Raw genomic sequence first — 23,373 nt, 5'->3', positions numbered from 1 at the left:
GCGCCTAACAGGATCCATGCGCCTGTCCAAAGGAGAGCGGCTGCCTGGCGAACTGCGCCTACAATGAGGAGAACGCCTACTAGGCTTTTGGCGCCTACTTACTTACAGGAGAGCGAATCCCTGGAGAAGATCGCCTACTCGGAGACCGGCGTCTACCGCGCTTGGAAGCGGGAGAGCGTCTACTTGGGGAGTAGCGCCTACCAGGCTCTAGGCGCCTAACATAAGGAGAGATCCTGTCTCTTGAAGAATCCATGAAAGAGGAGGCTCTCTTATCCGGAGATTGAAGGATCTTCGGAAAGGAGCGAGAAGACGAAGCTGTACGCTTATCTTTAGACGAACGCCTACTAGGCGCTAGATCCCTTTCTACTGGAGAAATGAAGTCGCCAGGAGAAAGCTTCTTGGGCGATTGTCGCCTGGAAGACGACAAGCGTCTGCCGAGGGAAGAGCGCCTCCTTCCATCCGCTGTTACAGGAGAGAGAGCCGCCTCCGACTGAGAAGGTAACCCAGGCGAAGGTATCCTAGACTTCTTGACTGGGAGAGAGACGTCCTTCTTACGACGCGTACCTCCAGCCAAGGAGCCTGCCAGCGCCGAAATCTGAGCTTGCAGCCCCGCAAGAATCCTAGCTGGAGATCTTGCAAAATCCTCCACAGGTGAAGAGGATCGAAGCCTACTCCGAGGCGAGAACTCCTGCTCCCTCCTGGGTTTCTTTATCCACTTCCGGCTCTTCTGGAAAACATTCCGGGCTGGAAGGAAAGGCGCAAGGAGCCTTCCAGGCTCTCTTCAGCGGTCGCGAAGAATCCGAGGCGCTCCATCCTCTTCTAGGCGAAGGTGAGGAAGAAGAAGAGAAGCATTGGCGCAATACCTCCTTCTTCGCGCGAACAAGGGCAGCCTGGGTACGAACATCAGGATCTACCGAGGGGACGCCTGATCGGTGGGAGTTCTCCCTAACCTTCCTGCGGCTGTTGACTTTCCTCCTCCACTGGGACTGGGAGTCTGGAAGAGGTCTAGGCCTGGAAGCATTAAGGAGCCGATCAGACGCACCCTCCACTGCACTGGGGTCACTGCACAATTCACCTTCACTATTACTCTTACCTTGCAACGAACAAATCTTCCTCTCCATGCTAAGGATCGTGGCTCTCATGGTTGCCACTTCCGAAGTCGTATCTTTAGGTTCGATGCAGGGCGCAGGAGCTGAAACTGGAGAAGGATCTAATGCTACAACAGAATTGTCTACTTCTACCTCGCTAATACGAGACTTACTAGAACTTCTAGACGAAGCTTTTCTCACCCTGTCTTTCTCCAACTTCCTCAAGTAGGAAGAAAGAGCCTTCCATTCACCCTCATCCAACTTCTCACACTCATTACACGGGTTAACAAAAGAACATTCTTTTCCTCTACATTTCAAGCAAATTGTGTGAGGATCTACCGTAGCTTTCGGTAGCCTCACCTTGCATTCATCCATAGAGCACACCCTAAACATAGAAGATTTCTTAACCTCTACATCAGACATCTTGAAATCAAAGAAAAATCCAAACCAATATCCAAAAACAATCCACAAGTGCGTATGCCAAGCCAACAAGATCAGGTACTTCACCGAAAGTCAGTCCTAATAAATCCAAGGCAACGAGAATCGAATAAAGCTGTCAGGAGGTAACAACCACAGGTGTAGTCGTCACCGGCGACAGAAAAATTCTGGCTGGAAAGGGAGATTGGTTCTTACAGCCGCCAACCAGCGGCGGGTAAGGTAGATCACCTGACCTACCTGTCGCGTGTGCCGCGAGTTTTGAATTCTGTTGTGACGTCAGAGACGTAAAGCTAAGTATATATCTGCCAGGAAAGTTCATGTACAAAAATCAACAATTCAGCACATCTTATCCAACAATTTTGCATCTACAGGCAGTTCCCGGGTTATAACAGGGGTTCCATTCCCAGCAGGGTGCTGTATGCCGAAAATTACTTTAACCCAAATCATCATAATTATGATGGGAATACGTAAATAGCAACAGTGCTCTAAGTCCAGGTTACAGTGCTGTAAAACAGGTTAACAGCACTATGAGGCAAGCGCCTTAAGCCTGGAACGACTTAACCCGAACCTGATGTAACCCGGGCACTGCCTGTACATCTAGTATCCATTCTCTGACTCTTTACCTCACTACCTGCATAAAAATATTAAACAGTAATGGAGACAAACATTCTTGTCTCAGCATATTAACACCAAACCCTATAAACTCTTAACACATGCTTCATTTCCACCATAAAACCATTTCATCATTCTCAGCAACTAAACCTGAATACCATACATCCTTCAGGCCAATACATTGCTTCTTTACCAATCCTATCATAAGCTTTCTCATGGTCCAGGTACATTACAAACTTATATTTTCTCCTTACTTTTAGACTCCTTGTACAACTGTTTCATAACAACATCTTAATGGCCTCCTTTCATCCTCAACAGTAACTTCCACAAGCACTTTAATCCTTACAATTCTTGTCATTCAGCTCCATGCTATCTCCCACATCCAACCAATCCTCAAAATGCTCCATTGACCTGGGACTGCATTATCTTCAGTCAGCATCTCTCCAACTGCCTCTGCATTTACTTTCTTTAAAATAACTTCTTGACATTCCCACTTGACAGCATCATTCTTTCCTCTATATTCTTGCACATGATCTTCCTCTCTGCCTTGTAACTATACATAAAATAAACTAATTTTCTTTAAAAATACATTAATTTTCTCATCCCCACTCACTAATATTATTCCATCTTCCCACATTTCTAAAACCCTATACAGTCCCTGATGACTATAACATCATCTTGTAAATAACATATCCCTTCGTACACCACACTGGCCAATGCTATTCCTCATCAAAAGGGGTTACACCAAATTAAGGTGGCAAATTATCCTGCTGCCTACATACTTTCACTTCTGAACTGAAGATAAACTTCACCTCTGCTCACAACCAGAAAATCTTCGCAACATAATTTGCTTCATACAATTACATAGACGGCTCATCAGCAAAGGGCTGAACCTTGCCATTCAACTCTATCTTATCGGCTATGTTCCCCCAGGCTTCCTAGAAATTACAGCCCTTCAATTCTAGTAACTTTGCCATCCTATCCCTATTTAGAATTTGCTAGATTTACTTTCCCTCCTCATAACACTTCTGAACTACTGCAGTAAATAGATTTTACTTCTGGAGTACAGTAAACAGATTTTTCAATTTACAAAATTAATTCATTCCAAATGACCAAACCTCAAATACTCTGATCATTTTTTCATGTACAGTAATCTTTTCATGGTCTCTTCTCCTCCGTATTACAATATCTCACCCTATGTACTCTTATCACTATTACTGATATGAAAAAAAAAAACTGAATTCAGTTCAAAGCCAAAAATATGTTATTGTTAGTATACAATAAGGTTTTGTACATACTTACCTGGCAGATATATACTTAGCTATACGTCTCTGACGTCACGACAGAATTCAAAACTCGCGGCACACGCGACAGGTAGGTCAGGTGATCTACCTTACCCGCCGCTGGGTGGCGGCTGTAAGAACCAATCTCCCTTTCCAGCCAGAATTTTTCCTTCCACCGGTCTCCTGAGGGGAGGCTGGGCGGGCCATCAATCGTATATATCTGCCAGGTAAGTATGTACAAAACCTTATTGTATACTAACAATAACATTTTTGTACATGAACTTTCCTGTCAGATATATACTTAGCTGATTGACACCCTTGGTGGAGGGAAAGAGACAGCAATATAAATATGGAAAAAAGGGGAAAACAACACTAGTCGTAGGATGTAAATACAACCTTGGTTCTTACCTGTTTAGGCAGAAGACTTCGTAGTTACTGTCTATGAGTCTGCGTTGCCTTAAGAGCTTCAGCGAGGGCGTGACCTACAGCTGACAGACTCTTTGGGTCTATCAAAGGGATTTGGTTATCCGCTTACTTGATAGAATCCGAGCAGGATCTGTCAACGGGGATTCGCCCACTTATATGACAGAACCTAACCACTATCATTGCAAGGAGCTCAAACATAAACCGATCACCTAACCAATCTAATCATTGTTAGACTACGAAATGAAAAACATGCCTACCCGCATGTTCTTTCAAACAACCAAAAACTTACAACCTAACAAGGGGAAAAATCTATACTACTAAGGATATGTCTCAGCTCCCTGCCCCAGCACCGAATCCGCCGATACGTACGGGCCTAACCCGAAGCTTTTCATACGTAATTTTGACGTCTCTCAGATAGTGGTTTGCAAAGACTGAGTTGCAACGCCAGAATGTTGCCTTCATAATATTACTCAGGGATATGTTTTTGTTAAAAGTCAATGACGTGGCAATAGCTCTTACCCTCATGAGCTTTGACCTTAAGAACTTTTGTTGAAATTTTGACTTTCATCGCATATCGGCATGCGCTTCTTTCACCAGGCTTCTGATAAAGAAAGAAAGCGCATTCTTCGAAAGAGTCCTCCTTGGATCTCTTACAGAGCACCAAAGGTTGACATCATTGCCCTTAAGTTTTTTCTTTCTCTGTAGATAGAATTTTAAACTTCGTACTGGGCAAAGCGACCTCTCTGCTTCCTCGCCTACTAATGCAGACAAGCCTTGTACTGCAAAGCTCCTAGGCCAAGGATTTGAGGGGTTCTCGTTCTTGGCTAAGAACGAATGAAGGACGAACAGATAGCTGCATCTCCTCTGAATCCCATATTTCCTTCTAGTGCATGGAGTTCACTAACCCTCTTTGCGGAAGCCAATGCCATGAGAAAAATTGTCTTCTTCGTGAGGTCTCTAAACGAGGCAGACTGAGGCGGTTCGAACTTATTGGACCTCAGGTAACGTAGCACTACATCCAGATTCCAACTCGGAACCCCTGGAGAAACCTTCTTGGATGTTTCAAACGATCTTATTAGATCATGAAGGTCCTTATCTTCTGAAATGTTTAAGTTTCTGTGCCTAAACACTGCAGATAGCATGCTACGATAGCCTTTAATGGTTGATACCGCCAATCCACTTTCTTCCCTAAGGAAAAGTAAGAAGTCTGCTATTTGGGTCACAGAGGTACTGGAAGAGGAAAAGTGATGGTTCCTACACCATCGCCGAAAGACGTCCCACTTCGATTGGTAGACTCTAAGGGTAGAAGGCCTTCTTGCTGCTGCGATAGCCGTTGCAACTCTTGCAGAAAACCCTCTCGTTCTGACCAAACTTTTGACAGTCTGAAGCCAGTCAGATCTAGAGCGGGAGGTTTTTGTGATACCTGTCGAAGTGGGGTTGTCTGAGCAGATCGATCCTCTGTGGTAATGTTCTCGGAAAGATCTACTAACCATTCCAGTACCTCTGTGAACCATACTGTGCGGGCCAGAACGGGGCTACCAGCGTCATCCTTGCTGCCTCCGATTCTGCAAATTTCTTTAGATTGCTCTCCCAGTATCTTGAATGGAAGAAAAGCATACATGTCTAGACCCTTCCAATCTAGGAGAAACGCGTCTATCGACACTGCCCTCGGGTCCGATATCGGAGAGCAGTAGTTGGCTATCCTCGCATTCTTGGCTGTGGCGAAGAGGTCTATATGAGGCTTGCCCAAAGCTTCCACAGGTCCTGGCAAACATCCTCGTGAAGAGTCCACTCTGCAGGCAGGACTTGATCTTTCCTGCTTAGGAGGTCTGCTCTGACGTTCTTTTCTCCCTGTACGAACCTGGTAAGGAGACAAATCTTCCTTTGCTCTGCCCAAAGCAGAAGTTCTTTTGCTGTCTCGTACAGGGAGAAAGAGTGAGTCCCCCCCTGCTTCCTGATGTAAGCCAGGGCCGTGGTGTTGTCCGAGTTGATCTGTACTGCTGAAGCTAGGACGTGGGGCTCGAAAGCTTTCAAAGCTAGCCAAATCGCCGCCCATCAGCTCCTTCTTGTTGATGTGCCAGGTCACCTGTTCCTTCTTCCAGGTGCCTGACACTTCTCTTGAGCCGAGCGTTGCTCCCCAACCTGTTTCCGACGCGTCGGAATACAACACTTGGTTGGGGTTCGGAATGTGAAGGGACATCCCTTCTGCAAACCTGAGAGGGTTGGCCCACCAAGAGAGGTCCTTCTTGATTTCCCTTGAGATCTCGAAGGAGAACTCTAGGTTTTGCGAACGACACATCCAGTTTCGATGTAGAAAGAACTGGAGAGGTCTGAGGTGCAACCTTCCTAGAGAAAGGAATTGCTCCAACAAAGAGGAGAGTGTCCCCAACAAACTCATCCACTCCCTCGCTGTGCATACTTCTTTCTCTAGGAAGGCTTTGACTTTCTCTGACCCTCGGGCTATCCGTTCTGGAGACGGAAAAGCCCGAAAATCCAGAGAAGCCATCCGAATCCCCAGATAGATACAATCTTGACTGGGGATCAACTGAGACTTTTGAAAGTTCACACAAAAGTCCCAGAGAACTTGCCATGAAAAGGGTCTTTTGTAGGTCCTCCAAACATCTTTTCTGCGACTTGGCTCTGATTAGCCAGTCGTCCAAGTAAAGGGACACTCTGACTCCCTCCAAATGTAGCCATCTTGCTACATTTTCATTAGGCCTGTGAAGACCTGAGGGGCTGTTGAAAGGCCGAAGCACAAAGCCCTGAACTGGAATATCCTTCCTCCCATCATGAACCTGAGGTATTTCCTTGAAGAAGGATGGATAGGGACATGGAAGTAAGCGTCCTGAAGATCTAGGGACACCATCCAGTCCCCTGGCCGAAGGGCCGCCAACACTGAGGATGTCGTCTCCATGGCGAACTTCCTCTTTTCTACAAAGAAATTCAGGGCGCTTACATCCAGAAACCGGTCTCCATCCATCCTGAGGCTTTTGGAACTAGAAAAAGGCGGTTGTAAAAGCCCGCTGAGCATGGTCGCTCACTAGCTCTTATAGCCTCTTTCTCGAACATTTGTTCCACTGCTTGTGTTAAAGCAAGGCTCATGATGGGATCCCTGTACCTGGCCACCAACTCCCTCGGAGTCGTTGTCAACGGTGGTCTTTCCGTAAAGGGAATCAGATATCCTTTCCGGATAATCGAGAGGGACCAGTTGTCCGCTCCTCTCTTTGCCAGGCTTCCGAGAATCTTAGAAGTCTGGCACCTACTGGTGTTTGGAGGACTACTTCCCTACTTCTTAGCTCTGGGACAGGAGCGTGAGAAGGATCTACCTCTCTTGAAACGTCTATTACCTCTCGAGGTAGAGGCTCTAGAAGGAGGGCCCCCTCGAAAGGGCTCCTGTCTAGCTGGAGTCTCCTTCTTCGTCTTCGTCTGGAAGGAGGTCCTAGGCTTCCGTGCCGACTGCGCGAGCATGTCCTGAGTCGCCTTCGCAGAGATAGATCCTGAGATGTCCTGTATTATCTTTTTCGGAAATAGCAGAGGCGAGAGCTGCGAATACAGAAGAGAGGCTCTTTGGGCATGCGTTGGCATGCGAAACAGACTTAGTCAGAAAAGAGCAGAAGACTGATCTCTTCTTAAGGATCCCTGCTCCAAACAGGGAGGCTACTCGCTCGATCCATCTCTAACTGCTTTATCAATGCACGTTAGAACACTGTTGAGATCTTCTGGCGAAATAGCATCCGGGTTCTGAGTCTTCTTAGCCAAGACCCCCAAAGACCAGTCAAGGAAGTTGAAGACTTCCAAGACTCTAAACATTCCCTTCAGCAGGTGGTCAAGCTCGTTCATAGCCCAGGTAGTCTTAGCAGACAAAAGAGCGTCGTGCTGCATCTACCAGAGAAGAGAAGTCCGCATCCGCCGATGAAGGAAGACCCAGGCCTAGGGGTTCTCCAGACTCGTACCAAAATCCCAGTCTGCCCGTAAGCTTGGAAGGAGGGAAAGAAAACACAGTCTTCCCTTTCTCTTCCTTAGAAAGCAGCCAATCACCAAAACCTCTCAAAGCCTTCTTCATTGAGATGGTTGGCTTCATCCTCACACAAGAGGAAACTTTCGTCTTCTTCGAAGTCGAGAATAAGGAGAGAGGAGACGGAGGAGCGACGGGAGTAAGGGAGTCTCCAAACTCTTGAAGAAGGAGATCTGTAAGGATCTTATAGGACGAAACTGACGAGTCCTTCACCAAATCCTCTTCTGAAGGTTCAACTTCATCCACTGAAGAACCCTCCGCTTCTTTACGAGGGCAGTTAGCCTTCTCTAAAGAAGTGCGCCTGTCCAGAGAGTGTCTAGTAGCAGACTGGCGCCTATCAGGGGAAGCCAAAGTTTCTGGAGAGCTCCTCTCGAATGAGTCCTTCCTACTCTGATGAGTGCGTGCTCTTTGATCCTTAATCCTACTCCTAGAATTCCGGGCTTCCAAAGGGGAGCGCCTGCTAGGAGAGGAGAGCCTACTATGCTCAAGGCGCTTCTCAGGATCCATGCGCCTGCTCAAAGGAGAGCGGCTGCCTGGCGAGCTGCGCCTACCATGAGGCGAACGCCTACTAGGCTCTTGGCGCCTACTTACAGGAGAGCGAAGCCCTGGAGAAGGTCGCCTACTAGGAGACCGGCGTCTACCATGCTCCACAAACTTCGATCCAGACTTGTGTGTCTCTTCAAAAGGTAGTCTCCCAGAAGAGACATATCTTTCAGGCTCTACACGCCTGTCCTGAACAGAGCGGCTAAAAGGAGAGCTGCGCCTATCAGGAGAAAAGCGCCTATCCTCCGCACCACGCTTGGGAGCGGGAGAGCGTCTACTTGGGGAGTAGCGCCTACTAGGCTCAAGGCGCCTAACAAAAGGCGAGATCCTGTCTCTTGACGAATCCATCAAAGAGTAGGCTCTCTTATCCGGAGAATGAAGGATCTTCGGAAATGAGCGAGAAGACGAGGCTGTACGCCTGTCTTTAGACGAACGCCTACTAGGCGCTAGATCCCTTCCTACTGGAGAGATGTAGTCACCAGGAGAAAGCTTCTTGGGCGATTGACGCCTGGAAGACGACAAGCGCCTGCCGAGGGAAGAGCGCCTCCTTCCATCCGCTGATACAGGAGAGAGAACCGACTCTGACTGAGACGGTAACAACACAGGCGAAGGAATCCTAGACTTCTTGACAGGGAGAGAGACGTCTTTCCGACGCGTTCCTCCTGCCAAGGAGCCCGCCAGCGCCGAAATCTGCGCTTGCAGTCCAGCAAGAATTCGAGCTGGAGATCTTGCAAAATCCTCCACCGGAGAAGAGGCTCGCCTACTATGAGGCGAGAACTCCTGCTCCCTCCTGGGTTTCTTGATCTCTACTTCCGGCTCTTCTGGAAAAACTTCTGGGCTGGAAGGAAAGGCGCCAGGAGCCTTCCAGGCTCTCTTCAGCGGTCGCGAAGAATCCGAGGCGCTCCATCCTCTTCTAGGCGAAGGTGAGGAAGAAGAAGAGAAGCATTGGCGCAATACCTCCTTCTTCGCGCGAACAAGGGCAGCCTGGGTACGAGCATCAGGATCTACCGAGGGGACGCCTGATCGGTGGGAGTTCTCCCTAACCTTCCTGCGGCTGTTGACTTTCCTCCTCCACTGGGACTGGGAGTCTGGAAGAGGTCTAGGCCTGGAAGCATTAAGGAGCCGATCAGACGCACCCTCCACTGCACTGGGGTCACTGCACAATTCACCTTCACTACTCTTACCTTGCAACGAACGAATCTTCTTTTCCATGCTAAGGATCGTGGCTCTCATGGTTGCCACTTCCGTAGTCGTATCCTTAGGTTCGATGCAGGGCGCAGGAGCTGAAACTGGAGAAGGTTCTAATGCTACAACAGGATTTTCTTCTACCTCGCTAATACGAGACTTACTAGAACTCCTAGAAGAAGCCTTTCTCACCCTGTCTTTCTCTAACTTCCTCAAGTAGGAAGAAAGAGCCTTCCATTCACCCTCATCCAACTTCTCACACTCATTACACGGGTTAACAAAAGAACATTCTTTCCCTCTACATTTAAAGCAAACTGTGTGAGGATCTACCGTAGCTTTCGGTAGTCTCACCTTGCATTCATCCATAGAGCACACCCTAAACATAGAAGATTTCTTAACCTCTAACTCAGACATCTCGAAATCAAAGAAAAATCCAAATCAATATCCAAAAACAATCCACAAATGCGTATGCCAAGCCAACAAGATCAGGTACTTCACCGAAAGTCAGTCCAAATAAATCCACGGCAACGAGAATTGAATAAAGCTGTCAGGAGGTAACAACCACAGGTGTAGTCATCACCGGCGACAGAAAAATTCTGGCTGGAAAGGGAGATTGGTTCTTACAGCCGCCACCCAGCGGCGGGTAAGGTAGATCACCTGACCTACCTGTCGCGTGTGCCGCGAGTTTTGAATTCTGTCGTGACGTCAGAGACGTATAGCTAAGTATATATCTGACAGGAAAGTTCATGTACAAAAACAGTAACCATACACAATAGACAAAAATTACACAAACTAAGGAACAATACCCCTTCATGCAGATCTATACATAATGGTCTAACTTTAAACAAAACAAAGTATTACTGACATTCCTTTAATTTTATAATTGTGATTACGTGGTAAATGTGATACGTACATACTGGTGGACAGACAGCTAGAATGACAGAGGGGCAACTAATAATACATGTACATATACGTAAAATGGTAACAATTCATCACAACGGCTTTAACCTCTTTTATTCATAATCAAAATCAACATTACTACTTTCATACAGGAATTACTCAACATTCCTTTCATGGATTCCAAAATTCAGCTTCCACAGATACAGGCAGTCCAAAGGTTACGAAGGTCTTGGCTTATGACGTTTCGAGTATACGACACTCTTAAAATATATCATAAAAAATTATTTACTTGGTTTAGAGCACCATGACAATGCTGATCTGACAAAAGAAATATGGCTCCAAAATGGCAGTGATCAAAATTTGGATTGTTTGTATGGTGTTCTTATGTTGCATGGAACCTGTGGTTATTCAGCAACGGGACAAACAGCTTTACATGACTTCCGAACCACAACGAGAGTGAACTTCCATAACCAGAAACACACATCTCTGACATCTCAGTGGAATGCCCAAGAATTGAACTCGCGGCTACCGAGGTGGCAGGCCATGACCAAACTGACCACAACACTGATTTGGAGTTTTTATTTTTTTTATGAAAACCTCAATAAAAATGCAGGTTACATACATCTTAATGGACCCACCAAGTAACAGAAAACACAGCTGTCATGAGTGAACTTCTACTTATGTACTGACAAAATGTTACATGTGTTGTGCCTCAGATTTTGGTGCTTGATCTTTGGCTCTTCATTTTTTACATGTATAACCAGAACCCAGACCTTACTAGTAACAATCAGGTTTGCTGATAACATAAAAATGGATGTCATTGTTAACAACAATACAACAACAAAACAGTTGTAAACAAACTTGGAGAAAATAGGTAAGGAATCAGTAAAGTGTAGCCTACAAGTTAAAAAGAAAGAGCCCAGAAAAGACTAAGGTTTAATGTACATAATTTAGTACTGTACTTCAAAAAGGAGACAATACTAACCCAGTATCTGGGCACAGTCAAAAGCACCAAGACATCACAAACTGACATAAGCGATGAAGACACCAAAGCATTAAGTTCTAGTTATTTCCGGCCAGATTTTGCAAAAACAAAACCAAGCAGATCTCTCCTTAGGTTAAGGATGACTGAAATAAACACAAGCCTCATGAGGAAAGAAATGAAAGTGGTCATCATAATCCTCCAAAAACCTGAACAAAAGGAAAATGAGAAACTGTCTAACTCTGAAGTTGAACATGCCTGAAAAAACCTTTGTGGACACTAAAGCTGAGCCGAACTAGTATAAGCCCCTCAAAAGAACAGAGATGATAAGACATGACTGATTAAAAGGAACCTCTACTATGAAAGGTGAAGGGATTTTTCTGTCCTACTCATAACTAAAGGTCTCCCCAACAGAATGTAGGAGGAAGGTGAGCAGATGCATCCCCTCCAAGAAAGAATCTCATTAACAAACTGAAGATCAACATACCCTCAAGTCCTATGACTTGAAAAAGAAAGCAAAGCTGTTGGTCGGAAGAAGAAGGGCTGGAACAATTCAGAAAATTCTCCCAAAGTGCAGTTGAGACCAAGAACTACTGACAGAGGATGACTAGGAGGGAAGGGTTTCTATTGCACTTGCCTCCTGAGGTTCCCAGAAAAGATTCCCCTGGTGGCAATAGACAAGCCATTTAGTAACAGAGTCCTAGAATGAGGGCAAATCAAACAACTTCTGAGACTTTACTATACGACTTCTCATGGGGATCAGCCCCAAGCGAGGACCCACCTCAGTTTGATTTGACATAAAAATAGAAGAGAAAAGAGAAGAAAGGAATTTTATAAACTCAAGGTTTCTCTAGAAAATAATGACGAGCAAATCTTTATGTTGTTTCAAGGTCGGTCTGGCTTCTCAGGAACCTCATTTGTCCAATTTTAGTCATTACAACTTAACCAGATTTGAGGTGACAGACAAAATTCTCTACAATAAAGGAACTGAAGCAAAAATAAAGGACTGACATGTAGTGGACCCAAACAAAATATCCATGATTTGTCAGGGCTTGTTCCGCAACAGAGCCTGTAGCCACCATGCAGGTAACCAAGATGCACATGAACCATTACAGAGCAGTAAAAGGACTACTGACTGGAAAAAGGGCCAAGTAAAGTAAATGAGTAGCTGTTTTTTCCATACTGATCATCCATAAAATATCAACTCAATGACCAAGAATTGGAATGATGTTGGTTATCAGCATGGAGGATGCAATGATCTGGTGGTCCTCAGGCACATGATGTACTGCCTGGGACCTGTACACATCAACAACAGGCACTGGCTGCATTGAGCATAGGTGTGAAACACACTTGGACCTAGGCACTGGCCGCATCAAACATGCACGATAGTCATATCAAGACTGAGCACAAAGCCTCACTGAACCCAGACTGTACAAAGCATGAACACAAGCAGAGCCAGGCAAAGTCATAGCAGGTAAAAGAAAAAAAACTGTGGTACAAGCTACACCTGGCACTAAGTACAGGTCCCACTAAGCACTTACTACTACAACCAAAAAAGGCTATGTTCACACCAAACATGAGTTTCACCCAACACAAATATTATAACTACAACAGATGTGTATGGGTATTATATTCAGAGATACGTATCATCTTTTTAGACATTAGCAACCATGAATCACCCTCCGAGACAAAAGCCTTCCACCAACCAAAGGACCAAAGGAACAGAGCACCAAGCTAATGGATCCCCATGCCCCCCAAAAAACCATCTAGATGATCAAGAATGGTACATAATGGTCAAGAGCAAAGTGAAAAACAGAGACATGATATAGTAAGTGGGGACGTATGAAAATGCTAAGAAAACTGTTATAGTACTTGGCATGAGCAGGCATGAGATTTACAAAAGCACAGAGGTGTAGAAGCATCACTGGGAAAGATACTTGTCCAAAAGGGTAGCATCAATCACGGTCACTTGGACACTTGGTCCAGAACAACCCATGGGTAATAAAACCTGCAAACCATTAACAACCATGAATGACCATGCCCAAAAATAACTTACATATCCAGGATCAAACCATCAGACAACAAGCCCAGCCTATAGTAACAGTAACCAGAGGTTCTGTCACAATTCTGGTTGTGTTACAATCCTAAAGACAGATCTGCAGATCAGCACTGTGCAAAGGGATTAGCCAATAATACAACATTGTGAAAAACAATGGAGATCAAGAAGATGGTGGTGGAGGGACATGGGCATACACAAACATGCAAAGCATACAAGCATAGGAAGTAAAAGATATGCCAAACCCCAAAGAGGGGAGAATTCACTCTGCTGGACAGTACAAACTACAAAGCCCATGAACCAACGTAACACAGCAGTAACCAATAAACAACCACCAGCCCAGAGAAAACCTGAGATCATAACTCAAAAATATTTTGAAGAATCTGCATATCATAGTCACAGGCAAGACCTGTCGCTGCTGCCCCAAAGGAAGTCTACGCTGATGGACAAACACAATCACTACTAGATCAATAACTTTCTCCCAGAGCTCAGTCCCTAAAATAGAGCAAGGTTGATGTCTCTTTTATTGCAGAGAGCAGAAACGACTAAAAAAAATTTGAAGGCAGAAGGAAGGGGCAAAGAAGGAAATAACTCATGTTTCTTCCCCCCAAATGGCTGCATCTCATTCCACCTACTGCTGCAACAGTATAGACATATATATCAACAAATGGCACTGCAAAACAGTTCACTGCCAAGGAAGCATTCTTGGCTGAATTCAAAAGAGCATCAGAATGAGAATTTCATATTTGACTGGAAGGCTCCACCAACTAACAAGACTTGAAGAACAAGATCAACAGTCATGACAACATCACATCGGATCAAAACAGAAAAGATTGTGAACATAAGCCCACAATCACTAATCCACTTGCCATAAAAGGAACACAGAGAAACTACCCCTCTCACCCAACAATCCCCAAAAGGCTGACAAGAACATGGGGTAGTCAAGGGTTTAAAACTGATCCCCAAGATAACAGAGTAGACCAAACACAAGAAAGCTCATGCTCCGGAGGATGTGAATGAATAGCACATGAAGTATATAGCAAAATGTATATTATCATCATTATTATAATTATGTATTATTATATTACTGAACAAGCCTATGGGGACTACTTGAAATTCAAGCTCCCAAAAAATACGGTGTTCATTTTTAAAAAGTTTCAAAGGATAATAGGGAATATGAAAAAGAGAGCAATTATACAATATATATATGATATAATATATAGTATATATATATATATATATATATATATAGATATAATATAAATGTATAGTAGTAAATATATATATATTATATATGATATATATAAATAATATATATATTATTATATATATATTTTAATTATATATCTATTATTAGATATTATATATATATATATATATATTATGTGTGTGTGTGTATTAATAAATAAACTGATGGAAATACTAATAAATTATTAAAATATAAGGTGGACTGTTTTAGGGTAGTAATGCATTGCGTCTTTACTTCAATTTTTAGGTTCTTTTGAGAAAACTATCAAAATAACCATATTTCACAGTAACATAAACAGTGTTACAAAAAAAAAACTAATAACTGAATACTCCATTCTGTAATATCATGTCCAATAGAACACCATCACATAAAAGAATGAGCGCATAGAAAAACTGAAATGGAAGTCATGAAACCATCACAAATTGCCCACTATAGGATGAAAGAACAAAAAACACATTAAATGAAAAAAGAATTTCAGGGAAAATCATGCAGTACCCTACTTGTCCATCTGCATAGTGACATCACATTGCAATTTGCACCAAATAATAAAAGAAAACAGCATCAAAATGCCAAAAAAGCAAGATACTGTATTGTAAAATAGCCATCTATCCCTATCTCTTGCAAATCACTTGCAAAATTTTGCATACATGAAAAATATCTTCAAATGTACAGGGCTTCATTAAAATATATCATTTGTATAGGTAAACATTCACATCAAAGCATGAACAATTATTCATTATACATATTTGCATACCACTTAATATGTTAGCCACTCTTTCCAAAAGAATGACTGGAAGAAAAGTACTGTATTTGTAAATATAAAAGGGATATGTCCCACCTGCAGTGAGAGCAAACACTTAAAACAGATACACATGGCCTATACGTACTACATTTTATGCAGCAGAAACATTGGCACTGAGAGGGAAAAGGGAGATTTTGAAAAGGTATCATCATAAAACATTAAGATTCATGGCTGGAGTACAGAGGGAAGAGCGTGTGGCAAATAAACACTTGGTGGAGAGATGAAGAATCAAGGGGCTGGGAAAAAGACCGAGGTCTCAAAGGCTGAGATGGTTCGGGCACGCAATGAAATTGGAACGGGACAGAAAACTTCGAGCTGACACCTTGACACTTGATTGAGTCTCGGATGGACGTAAGTATAGCTTTTTTACCTTCATTTGGTTCAAGGATTTGTATTAAAAAGCATTTCCAAAACATGAAGAATTCTAGAAGTTAAGAGGGAACTGTGGCTAATAGGCTAGGTAAATACTACAGAAATAAAAAGCTTTAGGAAGTGACAATATAGTATAGGCTAAGTACCCAAACACATATGGTCAGTTGGGACACGGCGTCCTACATTAGGTTAGATTAGAACGTATCCTTCTGTATGCTATTATGTTAGCTAGCCTATATACTTGGTGCTATAGCCTATACTACCTACTATATTTGTTATAGTAGGTAGTATAGAACGTATCCTTCTGTATGCTATTATGTTAGCTAGCCTATATACTTGGTGCTATAGCCTATACTACCTACTATATTTGTTATACGTAGGTAGGTATTAGGTAATTGCTACAAATTACAACAGTCTAACCAGTAAGGTTTGTATGCCTACCTTTCCAACTGCTTATCTTAAGACTGATACATTTTCCTACATTTTCTAGCATTAATGACGGTGCAAAACACATAGCTAATTTCGGGTTTCGGTTTTAAATACGAGAAACTGTTAGCTTTAAAAGCTACCCTTAGGGAAAATCAAAGTGGAGCGGTTCGCACCTACGACAGGGTCAACGTCCAATTCAATAAAAGGCTTTTATGAAAATACACAACACGTAAATTTCGAGATAAATCAATTTATCATCGTTTAGATAGGTATCACCCTAAGACAACCTGAGTTCATTAGGGTAACAGGGAATCGACGAGTAACCTAAGCTTACGTCAAGTGTAATCGAGGTTAACCTTAAATTATATTCATTACTTTATTTACCTTACAACAGACGAGCAGGCCAGTTATTTCAGGAAACCCGCAGGTCTCTACTGACTACTGAGGATGATTAATTGATTAGCTATATAAATCTAGGCAGGAAAAGAGAACCCCTTCCAATCGCAACCCCGGCCGATTAAGTCTTTGGTGTTGAACTTGACACTGTTTACATGGGAGTCACAGCTGTGCCGTCTGACAGACAATCGACAGATGGCATATCAGTGTGCGTGCGTCTGCTTCGTTAACCTTGATCTTCTTTCGAGTTACCCATAGGAAATCAAGGTGCAAGATGCACACAGTGATGAAATGGCTATTTTACTATATACCAGAACTGCAAAATTTGAGGCATTATGTGGCAAATGGCGTGCATACGTACACGATGGCTCATCCTAACGTTTGATGCTGGTGAGCTCACCTCTAAGGGCTCACCCGTCTAATAATTATCAGCGATAAGAGCAAATTACACTGCTGATTCATGGAGATGGTTACTAAATTTAAATACGGTATCTCAAACCATGGTAGAGTTTTTATTACCACCCTAATAGAGAGAGAGGAGATTGCTCTCTTACACATAAAGTATCCTTAAATTGTAGCAGTTACTGCTCTATGGAGATATTTGTCTGATTTAAATTCAATATCTCAAAGAAAGGTAAATTATGTTTTAGCGGTCGTACACCTTAAAAACTAAATGGCTTTAACAAAGAGAAAAAATAAACTACGAGTTTTGCAAAGAATTGTTGTCGTAATGACATGTGTGTGTGTGTGTGTATATATATATATATATATATATATATATATATATATATATATATATATATATATATATATGTCTGGTACTTCAGTTTGAAAGGATAAGAAACATTTAGATAAAAATGACCATGTGCGAACTTCTGATCATTGTAATATGCTGGTTTTACCTTTTGACTGCAGCTTTCTTTCTTTGCCAAAAATGTTCAAAATTTTCAATGTTAAATTTGTTTTTAGTAACACTCAGTCTGTGAGAACAATTTTGATAAAGAACTCTCCCCATTTACAGACAGGTTGCATATACGAAATTCCATGTAGAGATTGGTCCAAGCTGTAGGAGATACACAGAGTGCCCGCTTTTTTCCATACGAACAATTATATGTGATAAACTGGGAAAATTCGAAGGAAATTTTATTTCATAGAGAAATTATATATTAAAAGAAGCACAATAGAATCTAGCATAATAAGACATAAGTCAAGTCGTGTTTTTAATATTACCAATGGACAATATAAACTAGATAAATGACTTACGAAGTGTATTGTTGATAACTTAGTAACTATAGTAATAGGCTGCTTAGTAGTTTCATTTCCATTCGTTCGTAATAGTCATCCGGAAGTGCAATTCTTGGCTGTGGGCCATTTGCTTCTTAGTTAGGCTGTTTAGTTGTTCTAAATTTTACGTTCTTGTTTTTATGTTTACGTTCGAAATTTCGTAGCTGATTTTCATTCTTATAATGTACCCTAATGAGGTGCATCAGGAATACAGAAAAGCGCTAGGTATTGCTGCTTTTCATTATTTCTTGCTAGCTCTTGATATATACATATATATATATATATATATATATATATATATATATATATATATATATATAAAGAAAAAAAAACTATTTCCGGGTATCGTACCATTAAAGAGTTAAAAACACATATCAATGTGAATCGTTGGTTTTTAAATTAAACAAATGAAAGAATGTAAATGCTAAGTAAAGTCATTAGAGGGGACTAGAGCTACGTATCTCGACTGTCACAATTCACTAAAAAAAATCTTGCAAGAAATTAACCTTATTTTCCAGGAAATAATAATAATACCTCTTTTTGCACTGGTTCTGTGCAAGTGCCGTTGAGTTTTGACTTAAGTATCACCTTGAGTCTCTGCATATATTCTTTCCTGATCGTGTCCTTCATCTCTTGGTGTTTTATATCCCTTCCTTCCATTATTCCCAGGTATTTGTATCCCGTCTCATCTATGTGTTTGATGTTGCTCCCATCTGGTAGCTTTATCCCTTCAGTCCTTGTTACTTTGCCCTTTTGTATGTTGACTAAGGCACATTTTTCTGTTCCAAACTCCATCCTGATGTCCCCAGATACAATCCTTACAGTCTGGATTAGGGTATCAGTTTCTTTGATGCTCTTACCATACAGCTTGATGTCGTCCATGAACATCAGATAGTTCATTCTTTTGCCTCTTTTCTCGAGTTGGTACCCAGCATCCATCTTCTGCAGTAGTTTTGTCTTGGGAATCATGGCTACTACAAAGGAAGGGTAGTGGCGACAGTGAATCGCCCTGGACGATCCCTCTCCTGACATTAACCTCTGCTAGTCTTATTCCAGAGCTTGTAAGTATTATATTCCAGTTGCGCATTGCATTTTTGAGGAAGTTGGTGTTTTCCTCTGCCTCATATATTTTCTGGCATTCTAATAGCCATGTGTGTAGTATTATGTCGAAGGCTTTCTTATAATCAATCCATACCATACTTAGGTTAGTTTTCCTTCTCCTACTGTTCTTCATTACGATTTTGTCTATCAGGAGCTGGTCTTTTGTGTCCCTACACTTCCTTCTGCAGCCTTTGTTGGTGGGGGATGGTGTTTGTACCCTCTAGGCAGTTGTATAGCTTTTCACTGATGATATCTATTAGTAACTTCCACATTATTGGTTGGCAGGTGATAGGCCTGTAGTTACTGGCTATGTTTCCCTTAATCTTGTCTGTCTGTACTAAGGATGTTTTTCCTGTGGTCATCCTTTTGAGCGCATGTACAAGAAACACTTTACCTTGCAGTACTAAGTGGTACGAGCACCAACCTGAAGGAGTGATAGAAAACGATAAGGCAAAGATCCTTTGGGACTATGGTATCAGAACAGATAGGGTGATACGTGCAAATAGACCAGACGTGACGTTGATTGACAAAACCAAGAAGAGAGTATCACTCATTGATGTCGCAATACCATGGGACACCAGAGTTGAAGAAAAAGAAAGGGAACAATGGATAAGTATCAAGACCTGAAAATAGAAATAAGAAGGATATGTGATATGCCAGTGGAAATTGTGGCAATAATCATAGGAACACTAGGCAATAATATAATAATAATAATAATAATAATAATAAAATAATAATAATAATAATAAAATAATAATAATAATAATAAAAGATTGACTGTTTTCGTCGACAGATTCCCATTCCAGAAGCAATGAACTGCAAAGCAAGTTAAATATTAAAATCTTGAGTGAGCACATAATTTAACATCCACGAAGATTATGCATATAATTTACAATTTTAAGTACACTGCCAAACAAACAGTTGTGTGCATGAAATCCTAATGGAGCAGAAGCAAAATAAAAACATAAAAAAAAAGATACTGATACAGATCAAGGAATACAAGAAAGAGCACCGTGTAAAGTGGTGACAAAAAAAAAAAAAACATATAGCAGCAACAATATGTGGTAAAATCAATATGTAAGCAAAAGGATTTGGGAAGTATAAAAAATAATTGAAAAAGAAATAAGAAAGATAACTAAAAAAAAAAAAAGACTAGAAGGTCCTTGGAGGAGAAGAGGAAAGAAGTGAAGAAGCTGAAGTTCTGAGGATTCGATAAGAATCACAATGCTAAAGATTTTTGAAGACCAAGCTCCATATGTTGCACCAGAGGCCGACCTTCAGAGTAAAATACAAGGATGAACCTTTCGAAAAAATACAGAGCATTTATTCTCCTATGGGGAATTAAAGAGAAAGATCACGATACAGTATTTACAACCCTAGACACCAACAAACACCCTCACTAAAGACAGGGAGAGTATGAGACTAGCACTGAGTTTTATGAATCATATCTAGGAAGTGCTGGTTATTCAAATAAATAAAGAAGTCTAGCAGTTTCGCGTGAATTGTTGACAACTGTGAGGTACAATAGCGTTTTATATGTCCACAAAGGATGATGGTGTTTGAATATAAACAAACATTCATATCTGTGAACACTTGATGATAAAATAACCAGGAAATATGACATTAAAAGGAAAATATTATACTTAAAAAACATTGAATAACAAATGAGATCAGTGCTATAGTGAAGGAGAGATAACAAACAGATACTAAAAGACAAAAATCGCATTTAAGTTATAAAGTTATACGCCTAGTTACAACAGTTTAGGCCCGCAACGGTGGTTTTGGGTAGTCGTCAAGAGGCCTGGAAAGTACACATTTATCACATGGACCTATTGCTCTTTCTTTTTTTATATTATTCAAAATTCCACCTCGTCTCTTCCCAGAAAATACATTTACATTGAAAATTTAGGCTTTGACTCGAGGACGAGGGGTTTGAACAAGAAAAAAAAAGGTTGAAAACTAAACTTCCCAGGCGTAAGGCCAGGGTTACTTAAGAGGGAGGAATTTACATAAAAGCTGGACTCTAGTTTTAAAAGCACTGTATTTACATAAATTTACAAAGGTCCAGGAAACACAAGGGTAGGAGAACTTCTCTCAGTCTACCCAAACACATGGGGGAGCAGCCCGGTCACGTGTTTAAGAAAATTGCGCAACGGAGCAAAATTGCAAGCTTCGAAGGACTTCCAAGTTCTACCACAGCTAGGCACAGCGTTTGTCTGCAAGTGGAGGGGGCAAGGCATAAGGCAGGGCACACATGGGGAAACTTTACTCACTGTTTTCTCTCAATCAAAAGGCCACTCAAGGGGCAGGGGGGGGAGGAATTAAATGACTGGGAAATTTACACAGCAGGAACTATCTCGTGGCTTAAATTCACTAGGGGACTATTACTAGAATCACAGGGGAGTAATTACAGAATTGAGCCCAGATGGCAAAGGGAATGAAAGACTGCACAAGTCGCCTTGGAAAAAGAAATGCATTACACACAAAGATAAAACAATTCCCTGGTTGAAATGGAATTTCCCTTACAATACCTTTAGTGAGGATGCAGGATGTCTTCTTCTCTAAGTCTGGACTATATGGACTTTAAAAATATACTTGGGCTTCCCAAAGCATGGGAAACTCAGGCCCAGGAGGAGTGGGGGGGGGGGGGGGATGCAGTGGCATCTGGTAAGGGGCCAGTGGTCTGACCTAGCTTAGGTCCCGTGGTCTTCTGAGAGTCTTCTGAGAGTGGGCTGTTGCTTTCCAGGCCTTTTAAAGAGGTCACTCTGTCGGGGGTAATTCCAAGCTCCAATGGGAGAAGAGGATAGCTTTTCAAAAGAAAAAGAGAATGGATTCCTCCAAAGTCGAAGGGGCAACTCGTATGGATTCATTAAACTTGGGTTAAAGATTATTTCTTTCCTTGTTTCTAGCTAAAATCTTGAACACCTCCCCATTCTAGAGAACATTTCAACCATGGACGGGTTAGAATGGACAAGACAAGCTAGAAACAAGGACCAATTGCAATATAGATTACTGAGCCTTCCATTCTCCCTTGAGTGGACTTATAAGCAATATTCAAAATCTGCCAATTATAACATTCATGAAGTCTTACTCGACAGGCAGAGAATTAAGTAAAATGAAGTGCGACTTGACTAAAGATTAACTTTCTATATTCAAATACACTTAAAATATGATGCCACACTGAGAATAACAATAAGTGGTTATATATATAATTAGACCTACAGGTAAGTTACATCCTACATAATGCTACTAACTCAGTTGTTCAGGGTAACACATCTTATCTGACTACCCTGATGGATCGATATGACACGTTCAGATGTGTTAATGGCCCTACGGTTTTGTGAAGTTACTTTGTCTCGTAACAAGACGACTTCTAACCCTATTGATTATATCAGCACTAACATTAGTGCACTAACAAGGGGAAAATTAATGGAGTAATTCTTTGTAAGGATTAAATAAGATAACATGCGCAGACAAGAAACGAAATTAAAATTTGATCAAAACTAACCAACTAATGTATAAACGAGCCAGGCTTCGAAATTATCTCTAAGCTATAGCAACGTTTGCTGGCTAAAATTTTCCCAAGTTAATTGGAATTCGAAGTGCCTAGAATAGGGCACTGTGCCAATTGTGGCACTTTACGACAGTAGTTCGTAAAGGAGTACTAATTTATACAAGGCCAGGGTAGCTGGCAGTTTGGCTCTGCCTAAGCAGAGCATACAATATACAACAAATGCCACAAGGCAGTAAATATGAAGAAAGGAAACCAAGGAAGATAAGATAAAGACAATACAAAAGGAAAAGAAGAAAGTTATGAAAGGGTCAGAAAGGAGTAGAAGTAGCAGAGTCTGGCACTCTCTTCTGGCTGGAGAGGGTCAGAACTCTCTTTATGAGGGTGGCACTGTGCCACGCACTAGTGCAGAGAGGCTATTGGCTCTCGTAAGGTTTTGGAAAACCTCGACGGCCTTTTCCCTTCTTCCTTCGACCTCTCCGAGGTCGGTTTGACGATGCCATGGGGGGTCGTGGAGGATCCAAGCCCTTTGAAGATTCCGAAGGGGCATCTGCTCCAGCTGCTGCGACAACTGGAGCCTTGGCATTTGTCCCCGTGCACTGCTGATGGAGGGGGATTGGATGAGGTAATGGTATTCGGGATGGGCTTACCCGTGGGGAGGACTGACTCTGGGGCGGGCTGCGAGCCCGCACCATTGGTGG

The 23,373-nt window shown here is 42.1% G+C and overlaps 1 protein-coding gene across 1 annotated transcript in view; it reads right to left on the bottom strand.

Moving 5' to 3' along the window:
• The window catches only part of LOC135215440 (endophilin-A-like), a 610,297-nt gene extending 593,319 nt beyond the window's left edge, over positions 1-16,978 (bottom strand). Inside the window, exon 1 of the mRNA XM_064250095.1 lies at positions 16,765-16,978. The gene's annotated coding sequence lies outside the window, so the exon portion shown is untranslated. The remainder of the gene's footprint in view (positions 1-16,764) is intronic.
• Positions 16,979-23,373: the final 6,395 nt, after the last annotated feature.

The sequence above is a fragment of the Macrobrachium nipponense genome, chromosome 5 (genome assembly GCF_015104395.2).
Source record: "Macrobrachium nipponense isolate FS-2020 chromosome 5, ASM1510439v2, whole genome shotgun sequence".
NCBI lineage: Eukaryota > Metazoa > Arthropoda > Malacostraca > Decapoda > Palaemonidae > Macrobrachium > Macrobrachium nipponense.
The sequence above is the reverse complement of the archived record's forward strand: the minus strand, read 5'-3'. Positions and strand labels throughout refer to the sequence as shown.